This window comes from Phyllobates terribilis, unplaced genomic scaffold (assembly GCF_046119375.1).
Source record: "Phyllobates terribilis strain yellow unplaced genomic scaffold, ASM4611937v1 Scaffold_2__4_contigs__length_985480577, whole genome shotgun sequence".
NCBI lineage: Eukaryota > Metazoa > Chordata > Amphibia > Anura > Dendrobatidae > Phyllobates > Phyllobates terribilis.
The window spans coordinates 413,553,688-413,571,043 of record NW_027362762.1 but is presented as its reverse complement, the minus strand read 5'-3'; positions in this window follow the sequence as shown (position 1 = coordinate 413,571,043).

The window sequence follows — 17,356 nt, the reverse complement described above, 5'->3', positions numbered from 1 at the left end:
TTTCCACCCTTTTATGGATTGTCTGATGATGAACCTTTGTCACATCTCCCCAGTTCAGTAGTTGGAAGTGAAATGCTACTCCGGTCAGACACCGCTGCGCTGACGCCCCTGATATGCCCCTCATAATTAGCTGGTGGAGAAATTCTATGGTGACTTGTGATCTGGCTTGTTCACATTGGTCAACCCGTCTGCCTGCTACTAGTCGTGTCCACTCTTCCCATGGAATGCTAGCCTGGGTAGTAGGCCTAGCACTGGGGGAGACGATGATGCCATCTTATTAATGCAGTGCGCTAGGCTGGTGTTTTTTGTAATGAAGCGTATATTTTTGTAAGCCAGGCGCGCGCCCCATATTTCTATTGCTACCACTATTGGGAAGAAAAATTATTTTCAGGGCTAGATGCAGCTAAAAAATATTATTAATTTAAAAGCTGGTGGAGCTTGGTATAGATGGACTAATACAATGAGTCCCACACACTGCTAGAAGGCCAAATATTTTTTCAGAGCTAGATGCAGATAAAAATTATTTTTCATTTGCAACCTGATGGAGGTCAGTATAGATGGACTAATAGAGAAAGTCCCACACACTGCTAGAAGGCCAAATTATTTTTTCAGAGCTGGATGCAGATAAAAATTATTTTTAATTTGCAACCTGATGGAGGTCAGTATAGATGGACTAATAGAGAAAGTCCCACACACTGCTAGAAGGCAAAATATTTTTTCAGAGCTGGATGCAGATAAAAATTATTTTTAATTTGCAACCTGATGGAGGTCAGTATAGATGGACTAATAGAGAAAGTCCCACACACTGCTAGAAGGCCAAATATTTTTTCAGAGCTAGATGCAGAAACAAATTATATTCAGTTTGCAACCTGATGGAGGTCTGTATAGATGGATTAATAGAACAAGTCCCACACACTGCTAGAAGGCCAAATATTTTTTCAGAGCTAGATGCAGAAAAAAATTATATTCAGTTTGCAACCTGATGGAGGTCAGTATAGATGGACTAATAGAACAAGTCCCACACACAGCTAGAAGCCCAAATATTTTTTCAGAGGTAGATGCAGAAAAAAATTATATTCAGTTTGCAACCTGATGGAGGTCTGTATAGATGGATTAATAGAACAAGTCCCACACACAGCTAGAAGCCCAATATTTTTTCAGAGGTAGATGCAGAAAAAAAATATATTCAGTTTGCAACCTGATGGAGGTCAGTATAGATGGACTAATAGAGAAAGTCCCACACACTGCTAGAAGGCCAAATATTTTTTCAGAGCTAGATGCAGAAAAAAATTATATTCAGTTTGCAACCTGATGGAGGTCAGTATAGATGGACTAATAGAACAAGTCCCACACACAGCTAGAAGCCCAAATATTTTTTCAGAGGTAGATGCAGATAAAAATTATTTTTAATTTGCAACCTGATGGAGGTCAGTATAGATGGACTAATAGAACAAGTCCCACACACAGCTAGAAGCCCAAATATTTTTTTCAGAGGTAGATGCAGAAAAAAATTATATTCAGTTTGCAACCTGATGGAGGTCTGTATAGATGGATTAATAGAACAAGTCCCACACACAGCTAGAAGCCCAATATTTTTTCAGAGGTAGATGCAGAAAAATAATATATTCAGTTTGCAACCTGATGGAGGTCAGTATAGATGGACTAATAGAGAAAGTCCCACACACTGCTAGAAGACCAAATATTTTTTCAGAGATAGATGCAGAAAAAAATTATATTCAGTTTGCAACCTGATGGAGGTCAGTATAGATGGACTAATAGAACAAGTTCCACACACTGCTAGAAGCCCAAATATTTTTTCAGAACTAGATGCAGAAAAAAATTATATTCAATTTGCAACCTGATGGAGGTCAGTATAGATGGATTAATAGAACAAGTCCCACACACAGCTAGAAGCCCAATATTTTTTCAGAGGTAGATGCAGAAAAAAAATATTTTCAGTTTGCAACCTGATGGAGGTCAGTATAGATGGACTAATAGAGAAAGTCCCACACACTGCTAGAAGGCCAAATATTTTTTCAGAGCTAGATGCAGAAAAAAATTATATTCAGTTTGCAACCTGATGGAGGTCAGTATAGATGGACTAATAGAGAAAGTCCCACACACAGCTAGAAGCCCAAATATTTTTTCAGAGGTAGATGCAGAAAAAAATTATATTCAGTTTGCAACCTGATGGAGTTCTGTATAGATGGATTAATAGAACATGTCCCACACACTGCTAGAAGGCCAAATATTTTTTCAGAGCTAGATGAAGAAAAAAATTATATTCAGTTTGCAACCTGATGGAGGTCAGTATAGATGGACTAATAGAACAAGTCCCACACACAGCTAGAAGCCCAAATATTTTTTCAGAGGTAGATGCAGAAAAAAATTATATTCAGTTTGCAACCTGATGGAGGTCTGTATAGATGGATTAATAGAACAAGTCCCACACACAGCTAGAAGCCCAATATTTTTTCAGAGGTAGATGCAGAAAAAATATATATTCAGTTTGCAACCTGATGGAGGTCAGTATAGATGGACTAATAGAGAAAGTCCCACACACTGCTAGAAGGCCAAATATTTTTTCAGAGCTAGATGCAGAAAAAAATTATATTCAGTTTGCAACCTGATGGAGGTCAGTATAGATGGACTAATAGAACAAGTCCCACACACAGCTAGAAGCCCAAATATTTTTTCAGAGGTAGATGCAGATAAAAATTATTTTTAATTTGCAACCTGATGGAGGTCAGTATAGATGGACTAATAGAACAAGTCCCACACACAGCTAGAAGCCCAAATATTTTTTCAGAGGTAGATGCAGAAAAAAATGATATTCAGTTTGCAACCTGATGGAGGTCTGTATAGATGGATTAATAGAACAAGTCCCACACACAGCTAGAAGCCCAATATTTTTTCAGCGCTAGATGCAGAAAAAAATTATATTCAGTTTGCAACCTGATGGAGGTCAGTATAGATGGACTAATAGAACAAGTCCCACACACTGCTAGAAGCCCAAATATTTTTTCAGAGCTAGATGCAGAAAAAAATTATATTCAATTTGCAACCTGATGGAGGTCAGTATAGATGGACTAATAGAATGATGCTATGCCCAAAAGATTTTACTTCACTAGGTGCAGTAAAAAAATTGGTATTCTATACACAGGTGGTATATCTTGCAACACAGATAGGCTACTCCACTGACTAACACACTCTGCAATAGGCCAAAAAGGATTAGCTTTGCTAGATTCAGCCAAATGCTGTGAAAAAAACTTGCACAGCACTGGCACAGACCTGCCTGGCAAAAACTGATAGGAACTCATGTAACCTAGTCCTGAAAAGGACTGCAATTACAATTTGTCTTTACTCCCACAATCTATCTATTTAAGAGCACAGACCTGCCTGATAAAAGTCGTAGGAAATGCTGTAACCTAGTCCTTAAAAGGACTGCAATCACAACTATTCCCTACTCCCAAGCTATCTGTAGATTTGTGCGAAAATTGGCTTGAAATTAACAAGGTATAGCGCACACAGCAACAGCGGTGCCGTCTAACACGCAGCTGCAGCAGTGAGAAAATGGTGGCGACGGGGAAAATGGCTTGGTCTTATAGGGCAAGGACATGTGACATACACTGCCAATGACACATGCCCTTGCTTGTGTGAAAAAAGCACTTCGCTCCGTGTGTGCGCTGCTGATAGGCTGACAGATTGCACCTCCCCACTGTAAATGCGGGAAAGAGAAAAAAAAATGGAGATCTTCATTATTCCTGCAGAGATCCATCCCCTGCCCCTCCCCCCACCCCGCTGTACACTCAAACTGCGTATTAACATTAATTTTCATCATTACTGAGAAAAAATCCAGTTATGATTTTGGTGCACGAACAGTTATCGAACATAACCTCGAACAGCCGAATTTTTCTCAAATCGTTCGTGTTCGCAGAACGGCTCGAACACCGCCCAAAACATCTCGAATTTGAGATTGGCGAACAGTTCAAGTAGAACAACGCTCATCTCTAGTCATCATGTGGCACTCTCTCCAAATTTTTAGAGGGTCATCATGTGGCACTCACTCCTAATTTTTCCAGTGTGTGTATGTGTGGTGGCCCTGAGGGTTCGGTCGCCACAGAGGTACTGCATATCACTCAGAGGTGTTGTATCTCACTCTCAGGTAAGGAAGGAGTACAGCCTGGGACCCTAACACCTGCATCCAACATATTCCATTACAGTGGGGGTAGGGCGAGATTGCTCCTAAGGGAGAGCACAGTCCCTGGTCCCTGGCTGGAGGGTGGAACTATGTAGTGGGTGTGGGTGGAGGAAGTAGTTTAGGGGAGCACTTGAGTAGGTGTATAAAAAGGGGAGCCATCTTGATAGAGTGGGTTCAGTCTGAGGAGGAGAATGAGAGAGATCAGTCAGAGGAGTTGGGAGCAGGAGCTCTGTAGGAGCTCTGCTCAGGAGGAGGGTCTGAGGTGAGGCCCATGACTGAAGGAGAGAGGAGCAGAAAGGGCTCCAGGAACGAAGAAGGGACCCCAGGGGAACGGGCAGTGCTGGAGGCCACCCGTACGCCCGAATCCACCAGGAGGTGGAGGGGTCAGGCCACACAAAGGGGACCGGTCCCTCAACTAGCGGAAGACTGTATGTCTCAACTAGAAACCGGAGGCTGCAGTATTTCAAGCCCTGCAGCCAACAGTCCATACCAGTCTCACCAAGAAGGTAGCTATAGAGGACCCAGGGGATGGAACAGATGTCGCCCGACAAGGCCCACGGGTACCGGATTGGGATACTAGGTATGAGGTGCAGGGAGACGGCCAGAGAGAGAACACACAGAAGGGAGTCCCGCTAAGTACTCCAGAGATATCTGAGGGTTGACTGAACCCCTCCCTGAGTAAGTGCAGCACGACGAGGGAAGTTACACTGGTACCTGTAACTTGGACTGCAACAACCGTGAGTAAAGTCTCTGAAGACTGCACCCCGATGTCTCTGTGATTATTATCTGCGCCATCACCCCTGCACTACAACGCCCAGCATCATCTACTTCACTACAACATCTACACTGCCCTGGAGCTAAGCTCTGCCTGTGGAGAGCTGAACCAACCCTGCTGCACTAACATCAGCTCCAGAGGTTCTGCACAGCAGCGGCGGCTCCACATAGCCGCATACCACAGGTGGCATCACAAACTATATATATAAAACTTTATTAATTCCCCTGTAAATATTCCCCTTTGGATTGACCGCCCTGGGTCACGGACCGGGTCACCGCCACTGTGACTTCTCCCCTAGCAACGACCGGCCCGGCACCGAGCACCCCACAACCCAGGGGGTGCGTCATACTATGCCCTCCTTCATAATTTTTACAGTATGTATATGAGGCCTACCTCTACAATTCTCTTACATATATATATGTAAACTCCCTAGAGGTAAATGTTTTTCAGCCCTTGTACTAAGTTCATAGGCTTTACCAATTCAGGAGTCCCACTCCTTAAAAATGGGAAAAATTGTTTTCTGAGGCCCTCCTCTACATGTCTTCCTGTTAGAACCCTCCTGTTAGTTTTTGCTATCTTGTATTTTGCGGTCACGTGACCAACTGCCTATATATTCCAGCTCCGCCCTTCTGGCTTTGCTGGACTTCAGTGTTTTTTGCCTGTCTCTCTAGCCAGGTGCTTCGGTGCCTATCTCTGTCTAGTTTGCTTGGTCCTCTGGGACTGTGACGGGGTATGCGGCAGAGCAAGAAGAGACCACCGGACTAAGAACGCTCCAACGGGATTTATTAAGGCAGGCAGCATACCAAATCAAAAATCCAAGTTATTCCTAAGGTTCATAATAAGTCCACAATCACCGACGGGCGTGAGGTCTTGCCGCAGCTAAGAGCCCCCACACTTTTTCCTCCAGAGATCTCCCAACACAACACTGGTCACGCATAAGTCCATTGTCTTGGGCTACCGGGAACAGCCCAAGGGTAGGGGAGGAGAGGTTTCCCCCCTCCTAGTCGATGGTTTAGTCCATGGCATGGCTCCGATGTGTCTATAAAGATGTGTACTATGAGTTCTCCCCCTGCTTAAGAGAACAATGGGGAGTCCTCTAGCGGTGTTGACACAAGCCCAAGTTAAATTATGGTTGAGGAACAAAGATCTGGGAAAGAGCATGGGTATTTACATCACATCATGACATTTTATACAGAAATGCAGGACAGGGAAAACGATGTACCATGACAGGGACCTCTAGTACTTTTTGTCAGTTTGTCTTTTTGCTCTGCAACAACTTCTGTTAGGAGGTGTCCCATTTTTGCCCCAGTCCTTAGTTCTTTTAGGGACCCCTCCCTTTATTCTATAGGTCTCCGTTCAGACTAGCCGAGGACGAAGGCAGGTCTGTTCACAAGGAACAGGCTGCCCGCTACATCGTAGGGATTCAGCTTAGTCTTACTGTAGGAACAGCTTTTGCCATTCTTTCCGTAGTTTATGTTGCAGATCATAACACTTCCAAGTTGTATTTTAGTCCCTCCTTCTAATTTATGGCAGCCCTTGCACTTAGTGCATAGGCTTTATAAGTCTAGGAGTCCCACTACCTAATAATTTTAACAGAATGTGTATAAGGCCCTCCTTTATATCTAATACACTGTGTATGGAGTCCCTTTTCCCTCTAATTTTTGGCAGCTCTTGCATTGTCCACATTGGCTTTGTGAGTTTCAGAGTCCCTTCTTCATAAATTAAACAGAATGTGTCTGACCATATCACACACACCACACGCCCAGATAAGGTAGTAAAATGTTAAAATTACTTTTACTGGTATAATTTTTTCCCGCCTCTACTACTTCGTCTACTGTAGTCATAGGTGACGGAGAAATATGGTGAGAGTTGGCCTGGCTATTAAGGGAGAGAGGAGTCAGGTTTTTTTTTTTCTCTTTTTAATTTTGCCTTATATACAAGTCATTATACAGGAACAAATGTTTCCAGAAAATTTTTCCTGTAAAATTTAATTTATGTTTGGTTTTGTATGTTTTATTATCAGTTCGTAAAAGTGGAGTAATACTCTACCAACATTGTTCCCAGCAGCGAACTGGGAGTCAGAGATGCGTCCAGGCGTCTTCCCCATGTTGTTCACATTCCGTTTGAACGGCTAGTAGGATATACCATAAATAAGGAGTAGCCGCACAAGTGTGCAGGTATACATGAGATATCAAGAGAAATTCAAGTATCCCTTACCAATCGCTAGTAGGGGGGGCCAGTAGAGAACAAGTGACAGGCAGACCAGGAACAGGATAAACTTAAGGTGCCAAATGACCAGTGAGAGAACCTCGACGCGCGTTTCGCACCTATATCATGGGCTTTCTCAAGAGGCATAAACTTGTAACGCATAGGAACCTATTTAAGGACTTTTCACCAGGTCACGTGACCGCGATATCAGTCACGTGACCGGAAGTGGGGGAGTGGCCAATGCTCGTCGGCGCATGCGCTAGACGCCAGGAACTGTCGGTGTGGGCAGAGTCCGTCACCTGGCAACGCACACGCCGGAAACACAAGGTATGTGAACCGGAAGCGTGCGGTCAGGAGAGAGACGGCCATGCCCGGGCCGAGAGCAGCGTGCTCAAAGCGCATGCGCACCGCATCGTATGTCACCAAGCAACATAAAGGCCAATAGTAGAGAGCGGTATCCAGAAAGATGACGAAGGGTCAAAACAGACATGAGTCCTGCATTACATTATACAAATGTGACTAAATAGATGATGATATAGGTCACAGCAATATAGCATCAGATGTGTAGAGATGTCCATATATGCAGAACGCAGGGCCGGTCTCATTAGATTCAATGATGTAGATCAGTGCATAAATTAGGATATAATTCCGCTTTCATACTATATATCGACCAAGAGAGAAAAAGAACCAAAAAAAGGAAAAAAGAGAAAAATAATGAATAAAAGATAAAAAGCAAGGATTAAAATACCAAATAATAATTAAGAACAAAAAATGGCCAAAGAGGGCAAAATTTAGTTATAAGGCGTCTAAGGCGGTGAACGATATAACAGGCGAGGCCCATGTCACAGGAAGGAGACAAAACTAAGTGCCTCATTAAGGCCCCCGAGGAGACATGGTGTTCAAACGTACAATCCATTTTGTTTCCATTTGACCAAGAACTTTTGCCCAGTCACCTCCACGGGAGCCAAGGTGTAAAATATCAATTCCACGCACCTTCAACGATTTTGGATCGCATTTATGTTTGCGTTGAAAGTGACGTGGGATAGTTTTTAGCTCCCGTGGGTCGGCTACCGTTCTGGCCGCGCCAATGTCACGCACGTGCTCCTGTATCCTCACTCTTAGCTCTCTCGTGGTCAAGCCAATGCAAATTAAATTACAAGCACAGGTTGCATAATAAATCACATGGGTTGAAGCACAAGATATATAATTACGAATTTGGTATTCACGGGAGCCATCGGATGAGGAGAAGGAGACAGAGTGCATGGCATTGGCGCATGCCAGACAGTGGCCGCAAGGGAAAAAGCCAAACCTTGGTCCTCGGGACTCAAAGGGGTTGGTTAGTGGGGGAACATAATGACTCCGTGTCAACATGTCACCCAGGTTATTGGCTTTCCTGGGTGTCATGAGTGGATGGTCCCCCACAAATTCACGTAGGGAAGGCTCCGCACCAAGAACACCCCAATGCTTGGAGAGGATCTGCCGCATCTCCCCCCACTCGTGGTTAAAGGTGGAGATGTAGCGGATCCTCCCCGTATCTTTCTTCCCAACGCAGGCTGTTGAATACAGCAATTTATTACGGGGGATACCCCTTGCCCTTCTATAGCCACGGCGGATGCATCTATTGCTGTATCCCCGGTCCTGGAAGCGTCGGATAAGATCCTCTGACTGAGTCTCAAATTGGGAATCGGACGAGCATATGCTCCTCATCCTCAGGAACTGTCCGACCGGGACGGCACCAATGGTAGAGGTGGAATGAGCAGAGGAAGCATGAATGAGGGAATTTGTAGCTGTAGATTTACGGAAAATATTTGTCTGTATACAGCCCCCTTCATCGATTTCCAAATTAATGTCCAAAAAGGACATTTTGGACTGATGATAGGTATATGTAAGCTTGATCCCCCATTCATTCTGGTTCAATCTGCTCATAAATGTCTCAAGCTCCTGCACTGAGCCCTGCCACATCAGAAAGATGTCTCAGCCACGTCACGGCCAGGTCGCTACCCTGGACGCCCCCATCGCCAAAGATCTCTCTCTCCCAGGCACCCAGGAAGAGGTTGGCGTATGAGGGCGCGCAGGCCGCACCCATGGCCGTGCCGCGCTTCTGCAGGTACACTGTATCCTTAAAAAGGAAATAATTGTGATGCAGGACAAAGTGCAGGAGCTCGAGCAAAAATTCACCAGAGGGGCAATGCAGGCCGGACCCCCGGAGGAAGAGGCGCACAGCCTCCAGGCCGAGTTGATGTTGGATGCAGGTGTACAGGCTTTCTACATCCGCCGTGACCAGAAGGGTCTGCTTGTCCACCAGGACCCCATCGACCCGTCTTAGGACCTCCGATGTGTCTTTGATATAGGAGGGTAGGGTCTCCACCAGTGGGCGAAGATGGTTATCAATGTAAGTACAGATAGGGCCCACCAGACTACCAATACCAGACACAATCGGACGTCCCGGGGAGCAGAGGGGGTCCTTGTGGATTTTGGGAAGAAGATAAAATGTGGCAGTACGGGGGAAACGCACAGTCAGTGCCTCCACCGTTTTTTTGTCGATGATATTTTTCTCACAGGCCCGGGCTAGAATACCCTGGAGAATGGAGGAGAAGGAGGCGGTAGGGTTAGATGGTAATTTGGAGTAGGTGTTACAATCCCGTAATTGTCTCAGGGCTTCTTTTTCATATTTCGAGCAGGGCCAGATTACAATGTTCCCACCCTTGTTAGCTTGTTTAATTACAACGTCCGTCAGTAATTGAAGTTGACGGATCGCGTGCCATTGTGAATGTGTCAGATTATCAAATCTTCTGCGGGTGGACAGACATTGTAAATCTTCTGTCACTAGCCGCACGAAGATATCGACTGCTGGACTTATTGACAAGGGGGATGAACCTTGCAGATCTGGGCATCATTCTCTCTAATGACCCTCTTTGTGAGTTCTCCTGCTCCAATAGTAGTTCCTCGAGGGCCTGTACTGCCTCCCTCTCCACCATCGTCACAGCACCTCCATCACCACCGGGCCTGGAATGTAATTTTTTCTAAATTAATTTGCGGGCAAAAAGGTAGAGGTCCTTGAGTGCGGTAAAGAAATCAAACGAATTTGTAGGTGCAAATGATAAGCCCAACTCCAGGACCTCCACCTGTGCCCTAGTTAGAACGTGTGTGGATACATTGATGATGCGAGGCCCCCCCCAGGTGTTACCAACCTGGAATGGCACATGTCGTCTCCTCCTATGGCTAGGCCTCATCTGGATGCCTGACATGATATTTGTGTGGGGGAGGGAGAGAGACCCGGATGTAGAGCTTTCACCGGGTTTTCTCTCATCTGCGGAAATGGAAGAGGCGGCTGATGAGGACCTGGAATGGGAGGAAGTATGCTTACTATCCTGTCTTCCACGGTTGGGTGGGAGTCTCCATTTATAAAGGTATCCCAGTTGTTTATCTTTGATATCACGTGCAAATTTCTTAGATTTATTTGCACAGATTTCCTTCACCCATTTCTGTGATTCTAAGTCCATGTCCTCATTCAGCCGCCTAAGTTCCTCTGATGGTAGGTCCTTTTGCACTATGGTCTGCAGGGTTTCTAATTCCATTTCTATTTCCTTGAGAGAGGTTTCGCTATGTTCCTTCAGAAGTTTGAGGAATCCCAAGGAACAATTATTGGCCAGGGTTTCCCAATTGTTCTTGAATGTTTCCTCCTCGATGTTAAAAGATGGAAAAATCTGAACCCTGAGGCCTCTGGGGATTAGTTCCCCTTCTATATATTTGCATAGGAAAGATGGTTCCACCACACTCTCGTTCTCCGCCTTAGAGTTGCCTTAAGTTTTACGATATTTTCCTGTAAACCAGGGAAACAAGCTTGAGTTTTAAAATAGCTTCCATTATACTCGCTACGTGAGTCGAGCTCATCCGAGCGTCCAACCTGCTTGTTTCAAGTACTGATCACTCAAGCATTTTAGTGCTCACTCATTACTACTTCTAAACCTTTTTTACCCAGTCCCTCTATGGGACATTAACTTTTATTACTCTGATCACTGGTCTCATGCATTGTAATAGAGATGCATGAAACGTATGATATTAGGTAGACAGATTGCCTGTTAGACCCTTCCTATGGTTGGGTCTCAGAGGCCACCGTACCCCGCAACATCATGAGTTAAAAATCATCATGTCAATGTCACGACTTTAAAGACACATTCATGTCTGATTGGAATATTGGAGATATTGGCTAAGTGTTCCTACGGCAACAATAATATATGAAGCATGGTGTTGCAACTAGTGTTGAGCCACCCCCGTAGTGTTCGGGTTCGGTTCGGTTCGTCGAACACCGGGATGTTCGAGGAACTGTTCGTCGAACTGTTCGTCGAACACCTTAGAACACCGTCGAACACCGGTAAAACCAATGGCAGGCAAACAAAAACACATAGAAACACATAGAAAACACCTGCAAAGGTGTCCAAAAGCTGACAAACTGCTCAGAAGACACTCTGTTTAAAAAAGCCGGCCGGCAAATTCAGCAGCGGCATACACCGGTACCCGACAATTTAGACAAGAAGGAATAGAGCATCACACATAGATTAGATAGATAGAAACATGTCAGTCACACATATAAGAAGCACAGTGACAGTGTTGGTTACTGCATTTGTCATTTAGTGTAAAGGATTTATTAAAAAAAATATTAGTGTTTTCATGCACCGTCTCTTTAAAAAAGCCGGCCGGCAATTCAGCATCTGTACCCGACAATTTAGAACAGAAAGAATAGAGCTTCACACATAGATTAGATAGATAGAAACATGTCAGTCACATATATAATAAGTACAGTGATAGTGTTGCTTACTGTACTTGTCATTTAGTGTAAAGGATTTATTTAAAAAAATAATAGTGTTTTCATGCACTGTCTCTTTAAAAAAGCCGGCCGGCAATTCAGCAGCGGTACCCGACAATTTAGAACAGAAAGATAGAGCATCACATATAGATTAGATAGATAGAAACATGTCAGTCACATATATATGAAGTACAGTGATAGTGTTGGTTACTGTACTTGTCATTTAGTATTAAAATAAAGGATTTATTATTAAAAAAATTGGCGTGGGGTTCCCCTTAATTTTAGGCTCTAGCGGAGGTTAAGCAGACGGCTGGGGCAGATGTTTGAAGCCTGGGAAGGGGGTAATACCCACGGAGCTTCCCAGGCTACTAATATCAGCCCCCAGCTGAATACATAGCCTTTACTAGCTATTAAAATGGGGGACCCCCCCAAAAAAATGACGTGGGGTCCCCCCTAATTTAATAGCTAGCAAAGGCTAGGCAGACAGCTGGGGGCTGATATTAATAGCCCAGGAAGGGAGCCATGAATATTGGCCCCCTCCCAGGCTAGAAACACCAGCCGTCAGCCGCCCCAGAAATGGTGCATTCATAGGATGCGCCAATTCTGGCACTTAGCCTCGCTCTTCCACGCTGCCCTGGTGCGGTGGCAGGGGGTAATAGGGTTGGGGTTGATGTCAGCTTATAATGCCAGCTGACATCAAGCCCAGGTTAGTAATGGAGAGGCGTCTATAAGACACCCCCATTACTAACCCCATAGTCAAAGTTAAAAAAAACACAAACACCCAGAATAAAGTCCTTTAATTGAAATAAAGACACAATCCTTTATTGTTCTAAATTAAACCATACCTACCATCACGCCCATTCCAGCTGAAGCCAACGATCTCCTGCAATAAAAGAAAAATAATAAAGCAACCTCATCCTTACCTTTCCATGGTTCCCACGACAGCTTCAGCTCTGCTACATCGAGATGACAGGCTGGACCGCAGCAGAACGCCGCCATCCAGCCTGTCATCCCGCAGACACTGAGAAGCGCAGGCTTGCTTGCGCTGCTCAGCGTCTCTCTGTGACGACATCCAGATGAGCCGAGTTCATGTCCAATGAACTCGGCTCACCTCATGCACGTCACTGACAGCGTGGGAAAATTCTCACGCTGAAGCGCTGATTGCAGGAGAATTTTCCCACGCTGTCAGTGACGTGCAGGAGGTGAGCTGAGTTCATTGGACATGAGCTCACCTCATGCACATCACTGACAGCGTGGGAGAATTCTCCTGCACTCAGCACTTCAGCGTGAGAATTTTCCCACGCTGTCAGTGACGTGCATGAGGTGAGCCGAGTTCATTGGACATGACCTCGGCTCATCTGGATGCCGTCACAGCGAGACAGTGAGGAGCGCAAGCAAGCCTGCGCTTCTCAGTGTCTGCGGGATGACAGACTGGATGGCAGCGTTCTGCTGCGGTCCAGCCAGTCATCTCGATGTAGCAGAGCTGAAGCTGTCGTGGGAACCATGGAAAGGTAAGGATGAGGTTGGTTTATTATTTTTCTTTTATTGCAGGAGATCGTTGGCTTCAGCTGGAATGGGTGTGATGGTAAGTATGGTTTAATTTAGAACAATAAAGAATTGTGTCTTTATTTCAATTAAAGGACTTTATTCTGGGTGTTGTGTTTTTTTTAAATACTTTACTAGAAATTCATGGCGGTCATGTCTAATACTGGCATGACCCCATGAATTTTGGGCTTGGGGCCAGCTGATAATACCAAGCTGGCCCTAACCCCTTTATTACCCAGTGAGCCACCGCACCAGGGCCCTGGATGAGTTGGGTACAGCGCCAGAAGATGGCGCTTCTATGAACGCGCCATTTTCCGGGGTGGCTGCGGACTGCAATTTGTAGCGGGGGGGGCCCAGAAAGCTTGGGCCTCCCTGCGCTGCAGATTCCAGCCCCCAGCTGCCTAGTTGTACCTGGCTGGACACAAAAATAGGGCGAAGCCCCACGTACTTTTTTTTTAATTATTTCATGAATTTCATGAACTAATTAAGCAAAAAAGGCCTTCCCTATATTGTTGTGTCCGGCCAGGTACAAATAGGCAGCTGGTGGTTGGGGGCAGCCCGTTCCTGCCTGCTGTACCTGGCTGGACACAAATATAGTGCGAAGCCCCACTTCAATTTTTTTAAATTATTTCAGGAAATTCATGAAATAATTTAAAAAAAATTGACGTGGGGCTTCGCACTATATTTGTGTCCAGCCAGGTACAGCAGGCAGAAACGGGCTGCCCCCAACCACCAGCTGCCTATTTGTACCTGGCCGGACACAACAATATAGGGAAGCCCTTTTTTTCTTAATTATTTCATGAAATAATTTAAAGAAAATTGACGTGGGGCTTCGCCCTGTTTTTGTGTCCAGCCAGGTACAACTAGGCAGCTGGGGGCTGGAATCCGCAGCGCAGGGAGGCCCAAGCTTTCTGGGCCACCCCCGCTGCAAATTGCAGTCCGCAGCCACCCCGGAAAATGGCGCGTTCATAGAAGCGCCATCTTCTGGCGCTGTACCCAACTCATCCAGGGCCCTGATGCGGTGGCTCACTGGGTAATAAAGGGGTTAGGGCCAGCTTGGCATTATCAGCTGGCCCTAAGCCCGAAATTCATGGGGTCACGCCAATATTAGACATGACCACCATGAATTTTTAGTAAAGTATTTAAAAAAAACACAACACCCAGAAAAAAGTCCTTTAATTGAAATAAACACACAATTCTTTATTGTTCTAAATTAAACCATACTTACCGTCACGCCCATTCCAGCTGAAGCCAACGATCTCCTGAAATAAAAGAAAAATAATAAAGCAACATCATCCTTACCTTTCCATGGTTCCCATGACAGCTTCAGCTCTGCTACATCGAGATGACAGGCTGGACCGCAGCAGAACGCTGCCATCCAGCCTGTCATCCCGCAGACACTGAGAAGCGCAGGCTTGCTTGCGCTCCACAGTGTCTCTCTGTGAGGGCATCCAGATGAGCCGAGTTAATGTCCAATGAACTCGGCTCACCTCATGCACGTCACTGACAGCGTGGGAAAATTCTCCTGCACTCAGCGCTTCAGCGTGGGAGAATTCTCACACTGAAGCGCTGAGTGCAGGAGAATTCTCCCACGCTGTCAGTGACGTGCAGGAGGTGAGCTGAGTTCATTGGACATGAGCTCACCTTATGCAAGTCACTGACAGCGTGGGAGAATTCTCCTGCACTCACCGCTTCAGCGTGAGAATTTTCCCACGCTGTCAGTGACGTGCATGAGGTGAGCCGAGTTCATTGGACATGAACTCGGCTCATCTGGATGTCGTCACAGAGAGACGCTGAGCAGCGCAAGCAAGCCTGCGCTTCTCAGTGTCTGCGGGATGAGAGGCTGGATGGCAGCGTTCTGCTGCGGTCCAGCCTGTCATCTCGATGTAGCAGAGCTGAAGCTGTCGTGGGAACCATGGAAAGGTAAGGATGAGGTTGCTTTATTATTTTTCTTTTATTGCAGGAGATCGTTGGCTTCAGCTGGAATGGGCGTGACGGTAAGTATGGTTTAATTTAGAACAATAAAGGATTGTGTCTTTATTTCAATTAAAGGACTTTATTCTGGGTGTTTGTGTTTTTTTTAACTTTGACTATGGGGTTAGTAATGGGGGTGTCTTATAGACGCCTCTCCATTACTAACCTGGGCTTGATGTCAGCTGGCATTATAAGCTGACATCAACCCCAACCCTATTACCCCCTGCCACCGCACCAGGGCAGCGTGGAAGAGCGAGGCTAAGTGCCAGAATTGGCGCATCCTATGGATGCGCCATTTCTGGGGCGGCTGACGGCTGGTGTTTCTAGCCTGGGAGGGGGCCAATATTCATGGCTCCCTTCCTGGGCTATTAATATCAGCCCCCAGCTGTCTGCCTAGCCTTTGCTAGCTATTAAATTAGGGGGGACCCCACGTCATTTTTTTGGGGGGGTCCCCCATTTTAATAGCTAGTAAAGGCTATGTATTCAGCTGGGGGCTGATATTAGTAGCCTGGGAAGCTCCGTGGGTATTACCCCCTTCCCAGGCTTCAAACATCTGCCCCAGCCGTCTGCTTAACCTCCGCTAGAGCCTAAAATTAAGGGGAACCCCACGCCAATTTTTTTAATAATAAATCCTTTGTTTTAATACTAAATGACAAGTACAGTAACCAACACTATCACTGTACTTCATATATATGTGACTGACATGTTTCTATCTATCTAATCTATGTGTGAAGCTCTATTCTGTCTGTTATAAATTGTTGGGTACCGCTGCTGAATTGCCGGCCGGCTTTTTTAAAGAGACGGTGCATGAAAACACTATTATTTTTTTTGATAAATCCTTTACGCTAAATGACAAGTACAGTAAGCAGCACTGTCACTGTACTTCATATATATGTGACTGACATGTTTCTATCTATCTAATCTATGTGTGATTCTCTATTCTTTCTATTCTAAATTGTCGGGTACCGCTGCTGAATTGCCGGCCGGCTTTTTTAAAGAGACGGTGCATGAAAACACTATTATTTTTTTTGATAAATCCTTTACGCTAAATGACAAGTACAGTAAGCAGCACTTTCACTGTACTTCGTATATATGTGGCTGACATGTTTATATCTATCTAATCTATGTGTGAAGCTCTGTTCTTTCGGTTCTAAATTGTCGGGTACAGGTGTATGCCGCTGCTGAATTGCCGGCTTTTCATGTTTCACTGTTGGCACTGTTCCCATCGATTTGGGCAATCACTGTAATGCCACAACCACCATGGCTGTGGCATTACAGTGAGTGGCAGACAATCCCTGCATGATTGGTGCTCTAAATAGCGCCAGACATGCAGGACACGCTTTTGGTGCACGAACAGTTATCGAACATAACCTCGAACAGCCGAATTTTTTGCAAATCGTTCGAGTTCGTCGAACAACTCGAACACCGCCCAAAACAGCTCGAATTTGAGATTGGCGAACAGTTCTAGTCGAACACCGCTCATCTCTAGTTGCAACGTATTGATATGCCTCATATGTCAGGCTGTTATATGATATAATTGGCTTGCTCATTGGCAGTTCTATGCTTGTGGTCATTTCCTGCACTTTGTTAGGAATACTCACATTGGTTGTGAGTTATATACGAATGCTACATATAGAAGGCATGTCTGGCTGGCAGCCATTCATGCCAGTGTTTTTCCATACCCTGATGATGGTGCACATGTGGTGAAACATGTTGGGGGGACGCGTGCATTAAACACTACTTGTCCTATTCTGCTATATAAATGGTGACACTTCGTTTTGTCATCAAATGAATTAATATAGGTGGCTACCATAAAATCAAGAATTATAGGCAGATTAGGGACAAC